We start from the raw sequence: 7,299 nt of genomic DNA on the forward strand, positions 1-7,299 counted from the left end.
TACTACTACTCCTTTACTTTTACATTTGCTTCCTCAATCCTCCATTAAGAATATCACATTAGGTTCTTTGAAGTTGTGGTCTTGTGGGTATCATACCCCAATACAACTATTTTGTGCTTTTCTATGAAATCAATCAAACAATTTCTTATATTCTGTTGCCTATTTCATGAGGTTTGATGAATGATGAAAGCAGTAATAAACTATGATGGCGTGTGAACCATGCCATGTGATGGGTAGAGCTGACAATTATCTATGGGTGAGTGGATTAACCATCCACGCGCCCTAGATAAATGGGTGAAGGACAGTAGCGGGTGGGTCAGATTTATTATGATCAGTAATTAATGTTATCATGTATTAAGAATAGATTATTGATATTTAGTCGCTTTGCTGTTAATCGATGGCTAAAGTTTCATTTATTAATTTTTTGAAGTTGTTAAGTATACAAATAACTTTTTCTAGTATTATCCGTTTTCCGCTCGTCCAACCCGCTACATCCGCAGTTGATGAATGGGGCGGATATGGATGGGGCAGACTTGGATGGAACTTTTGACGGGTGATATATGGTGTGGATGGGGATTTGGTTCGCCGGTGATGGGGCGGGTTGAGGTCCACTTGATCCATCTCTGGCCCATTGCCAGCACTAGTGATGGGCATAGTTTTGTTTTGTGAATTATCTGCCGAAGTCAAGTGTCAAGACCATACATAACTCTCGACAGAAGAGAATCAAGTTGTAGAAAACTTGGACCTGATTTACGATCTACATCCATAGATATAGAACTTTTCTTATGTTCTGTTGCCTATTTCATGAGGTTTGATGAATGATGAAGGCACTAATAAACTATGATGGCGTGTGAACCATGTCATGTGATGGGTAGAGCTGGCAATTACCTATAGGTGAATGTATTAACCATCCACGCGTCATAGATAAATGGGTGAAGGACGGATTGCAGGTGGGTCAGATGTATCATGATTAGTATTTAATTTTACCATGTATTGAGAATAGACAATTGATATTTTAGTCGCTTTGCTGTTAATTGATGGCTAAAGTTTCATTTATTAATTTTTTAAAGTTGGTAAGTATACAAATAACTTTTTCTAGTATTATCCGTCATCTGCCCGTCCCACCCGCTACATCCGTGGTTGATGAATGGGGCGAATATGGATTGGGCATACTTGGATGGAACTTTTGAGGGGTGATATATGGTGTGGATGGAGATTTGGTTCACAGTGACGAGGCGGGTTGAGGTCCACCTGATCCATCTTTGACCCATTGCCAACGGTAGTGATGGGCATGGTTTTGTTTTGTGAATTATCTGCCGAAGTCAAGTGTCAAGACCATCTATAACTCTCGACAGAAGAGAATCAAGTTGTAGAAATCTTGGACCTGATTTACGATATACATGCATAGCTATAGAACTTGTCTATAGGAACATCTGCTTTTGGATCTGATGTAGGTGGGATTAGGATCCATTATATAATAGTTCGGATTTGAAAATGATTTTTCCTTTTAAGATCCATATCTGATGTGTAGAATCTAAAATATAAATTTGAACATTTGTTATTTTCCAAATAGAAAGATAGTTCAAACATTATTGTGATAAATAATAACTTACTTTCTTCGTTCTGTTTTAAATGAAAAATTGGGTGAAATGATACTATTTTTTGATCAATTTTGACTCCAATTTATCGCCATTATATAAAGAAAAACATAGTCAAGTGAGATCTTGTTAGATTCGTTTCGTTACATACTATCAAATTATAACTATTTTATATTTTTTACGTACGCAAAAGTAAAGATATTAATGATTAAAGAAATGCGTTGGGTTACGTGAAAAACAAATGTTTTATTTAAAACGGAACGGAGGAAGCATTTTACTTAGTAGGATAAAAAATATATGCTTCATTTTCTTATAGGGATTCTTTTTAAAACTTTAATTAAGTTTAAATTTACAAATTCGCAAAATTTATATCCTGATCGGATCAGATTTTCTAGATTCGATGGATTTATATCATTTATATTTTACATTCAAATCTATGGATCCAATAGGAGCTCTTGATCTACATCCCATTAATTGTCATCTCTAATTTATTGGAAATGGGTTATAAAGTGGAACACAAAACATAATATAGATTATATTGATCTCTGATTAAAGATTTCATTGTATATGAAGAGTGAAGATCACAGTACAATATTAGACACAATATCAAAAAAATAAAAAAGAAGTAGATATTTCATCAACTAAACAATCCCACAAATTTTGTTTCATCAATAGGTAACAAAGGAGAGGAAATTAAAACATAAAGATAGCTTAACTCTTCACAAATCAATAGTTGTATAACTTACTATAAGAAGATGAAGTTTAGAGAAGAAAAACTAACTTCATTGTATTTCATAGAGAGAGATTGAATACAGAAGAAGAAAGTATAGAAAATAAGAACTCAAGTTGTTTCTTCTCTAACAGCTGGTATTTATAGTTACCAAAGCTGTAACTAACTTTTACAATTAGTTAGCTGACTAGGATAACATTAATGAATATAACTTATACTCCCCCTTCAAGCTGGACATGGGAGACCAGACCAAGCTTGGAACAAATAGAAAAATGTTGAGGAGAAGGCAAAGCCTTGGTAAGAACATCTGCAAGCTGCTGATGACTTGAAACATGAGAGGTGGTGAGGAAACCTGCAGCTACTTGTTCTCTTACATAGTGCATGTCTCTCTTGAGATGCTTTGTTTTCTCATGAAACATAGGGTTGTGAGCCAAGTGTTCCGCAGAAGTATTGTCACAATACAAAGAAATAGGAAGAGACACTGGAACATGTAAGTCTTCCAGCAAACCATGAACCCAAACAAGCTCACTTGCTGCACTGGACATACTCCTATACTCCGCTTCTGTAGAAGACTTACTTACTGTTGACTGTTTCTTGGTTTTCCAAGAGACCAAATATGATCCAATGAACACTGCATATGCACTAAGTGACCTGGAACTGAACTGACAGCCTCCCCAATCAGCATCACTATAGGCATGAATATTAAGATCAGAGACAGTATGATAGTATAAACCAAAGTCCAATGTACCTTTGAGATACTTGATGACATGTATAACAGCTCTTAAGTGAGGAGCTCGTGGACTATGCATGAACTGACTTAAGTGTTGTACTGCATAAGATAAGTCAGGTCTAGTTAGACCAAGATATAGTAATCTTCCCACTAAGCGTCTGTATACTTCAGGATCAGGGAGAACATCTCCTAAGTCAGTAGATAATTTCAGACCTGAAGAAAGAGGAGCATTGACAGGAGTACAATCTTCCATTCCAGTATCTGCAATAATGTCTTTAATATATTTCTTTTGAGAAAGAAAAGTACCAGCAGCAGATCTTTTAATCTCAATGCCAAGAAAGTAATTTAGCTCACCTAAATCCTTAATAGTGAAAGCTAAATCAAGGGCCTTTTTAACCATATTAATCTGATCAATAGAAGTGCCTGTAACCAACATATCATCCACATAGACTAACACCACCAAGAATTCCCCATCTTTGGATCTAGTAAACAATGAGTAGTCTTGTGTAGACTGATGAAACCCAAGAGACAACAAGAACTTTGTTAGTTCTTTATTCCACTGCCTTGAAGCCTGTCTTAAGCCATATAATGACTTCTTGAGCTTGCAAACTTCCCCATTTTGAGGTTTAGAGTAGCCAGCAGGTGGTAACATATATAGTTCTTCATCAATAAAGCCATGTAGGAATGCGTTATTGACATCAAGTTGGCACATATGCCATTGATGTATAGTAGCTAAAGCAATCACAACTCTCACTGTAGCCATCTTGGCAACAGGAGAAAAAGTCTGAGTAAAATCCTGCCCTTCAATCTGTTGATAGCCTATAGCAACCAACCTAGCCTTATACCTCTCCACTGTGCCATCAGGATTAAGTTTAGTTTTGTAAACCCACTTAGATCCTATTGCTTTCTTCCCTTCAGGTAGCTTCATTAACTCCCATGTTTCATTCTGCTCTAGAGCTTGTAATTCTTTATTCATGGCCTCAACCCAATTAGGATCTTTCTTAGCCTGATGGTAATACTTAGGTTCAACAATCTCACATGAATTTACTGCAAATGATTGAGATTCAGAACTAGAAGGGGACTGAAGAGCAGTTTTGTGAGGTATATAAGTGTTTACAAAATCAGATAATTTTGTGGAAGGAATAATTGTCCTTTGACTGTGTCTAACAGCTGGTATATTAAGAGAAGAAGAATTAGAAATGTGTGAATCAGAAGTAGGAGAGAAAGAATTTGTAGTAGAAGAAGAAGAATTAGAAGGGGAGTGAATATTATGAGAAGAGTGATTTGGAATCATAGAAGCAGAAGGTGAATGTGTAACAAGATTGGGTATATAAGAATTATGATTATGATGTGATGAGAAGGAATTATCTTGTGCAAAAGAGACAAGATCAGGAGTATAAACATGTGGAACAGATTTATCATGATGAAATGGAAAATATTGTTCAAAGAAGATCACATCTCTAGATATTAGAGTAGAGTGAGTATCAAGATCATAGAGTTTATAGGCCTTTTGACCATAAGGATAGCCTATAAAGATACACCTTCTTGCTTTAGAATCAAATTTGTCCCTGTGAACCACCATGTTATAAGCATAACATAGACAACCAAAACTTCTCAGTCTATCATATTTAGGGAGATCTCCAAACATGAGTTCATAAGGTGTTTTCCAAGATAACACTTTGACAGGTAATTTGTTTATGAGATAGGTGGCTGTCAAAATACATTCACCCCAGAATTTCTTTGGTAGTTTAGCTTGAAATCTCAAAGCTCTAGACATCTCTAATAAGTGTCTATGTTTCCTCTCAACTCGACCATTTTGTTGAGGAACATAAGGGGCACTTTTCTGCATTAGAATACCTTTATCAAGAAACATATTTATACATTCTGCTTTCACAATTTCAGTACCATTATCAGACCTCACCATCTTCACACATTTGTGAAACTGTATTTCTACCATATTCAGGAATCCAGCAATTGTCTTAGCAACTTGGAACTTATTATGCAGCAAATAAGTCCATGTAACCCTACTATGATCATCTAACACAGTTAAGAAATAACTTGCACCATTCAAAGCTCTATAAGGCCCCCACAAGTCAATGTGTATTAAATCAAAGCAATTAAGAGCTCTATTTATGCTAATAGGAAATGGTAACTTGTGATGCTTGGAATTGATGCAAATAGTGCAATTGTATTCAGTCAAATTACCACAATTACACTCAGGTATGTACTTCATTTTTGACAGAGAGACATGGCCTAATCTGTTATGCCATAATTCCAACTTATCTACACCAACTGCTTTACTACTATGACCACCAACAACAGTTTTATTTGGCAACTTATTTGTACTAACATCAACTGTATGACAAGCTGAGTTCATACTACCTGTACTGGAACCAGTGGAAGCAGAATTCCCATGACTGAAGTAGTAATATAATCCACCTTGCTTCTTACCATTGCCAAGCACCTGAAGACTATATTGGTCCTGAAAATAGCATGAATCCTTTGTAAACTGAACCAAGATACCAGCCTTATCTACCAATTTACCAACAGATAATAAGTTGTGTCTGAAACCATTCACTAACAACACATCATGAACAACCATATTTGCACCCAGTTCAACACTTCCAATCATTTGTACACACTTGAATGAACCATCAGGTAATCCCACCCTAATCTCTTTATCTAATCTCCTTTTATTAAACAGAAATTTTTCATCACAAACCATATGGTCACATGCACCAGAATCTACTATCCAAACACAAGTAAGAGCATGTGTAGGGGTATTACCTGCAAAGCTAGCAAATGAGTTGTTGCTAGTAGAAGATTGTTTTCCTTTCATAGCCCGCATCACTTCTTGACATATAGAGTTCATCATCTCTTGATTAATTTGGCCTCCATGACGTTCAGAATTATCATCATTATTCACATTGTGATCAAAATCAAGTGGTGAATCAAGCATGCCACTACTCTCTGAAGAGATGTTGACATTAGCCGCAAACTTCTTGCCACCATAATTGTTACCAGAAACCACACCATGACCATGACTAGCTGGCTTAGATCCTTTAATAGCACTGTACCACTCTGGATATCCTATCAGTTTAAAACATTGGTCTATTGTATGACCTTTGTTTTTACAATGATCACACTTCTTGTCCTGCTTTTCCCTCTTCCAATCTTTCTTCACCTGAGACTTCTGTATACCACCATTATATCCTCCTGATGAAAATCTCTGAGCAGCCATTGCACTACTCTCAGTGATATCCATAACTCCAGAAATTTCTCTTTGTTTCTCAATTTGCTGAGCAATTGAGAATGCTTTATTGATAGTAGGTAAAGGTTCCATGGAAAGAATATTAGTAATGGTGCTGTCAAATCCACTATTCATACCTAGCAAGAATTGCATCAATCTATCTTCAGCTTCAAGATCTGTCAATTTCTTCAAAAAGTGACAAGTACATTTGTGTAATGCACCACATTCACACACAGGAAATGACCTCAAAGCCTGAAGTTCATCCCACAATTTCTTGATTTTGCCATAATAAGCAACAATCGTCATGTTTTCTTACCTTAATCCATCAATTTCTTTCCTTAATTGATACACAAGAGGTCCATTAGACTGACCAAACCTTTCACCTAACTCTCTCCACAAATCAGCAGAAGTTGAGATGTATGCAAAATCATCAGCTATAGTTGGATTAATTGAACTCAGAATCCAACTCATGACCATATAGTCAGCCCTAGTCCATCTAGTATAGTCTTTGTGTGTAATAACAGGCATAGGTAATAAACCAGTTATGAATCCTTCTTTGTTTTTAGCTATAAGAGCTCTCCTAACATTTCTACTCCATCGAGTAAAATTGACTCCATTAAAAGGAACAGAAACTAAAGATTGCGTAGGATTATCTGAATTTGCAATAAAGAGAGGATCCAAATTACCTCCAATCATCGTATTCACCATATTACCTTCATTCATCATGCTCTCATTAGACGCATTAGGAATTCTAATCTCCTCAGATTCCGCCATTGATATAGCTTCAAGAATCACCAAGATGTAGAATAAACTCAACAATTTTAAGAAATTTCTAATTTCAAGATCAAGAAATCACAATCAAGTAATTTCAGTTCATCAATTACAGTTGATTATAATCGGAAACAACTGTAATTATTCAAGAAAATCGATGAAACCTCAATCTCAACACGAGATTTCAGCTCTGATACCATATAAGAAGATGAAGTTTAGA

The sequence above is a fragment of the Beta vulgaris genome, chromosome 8, assembly GCF_026745355.1.
Source record: "Beta vulgaris subsp. vulgaris cultivar EL10 chromosome 8, EL10.2, whole genome shotgun sequence".
In the NCBI taxonomy this organism is placed as follows: domain Eukaryota; kingdom Viridiplantae; phylum Streptophyta; class Magnoliopsida; order Caryophyllales; family Amaranthaceae; genus Beta; species Beta vulgaris.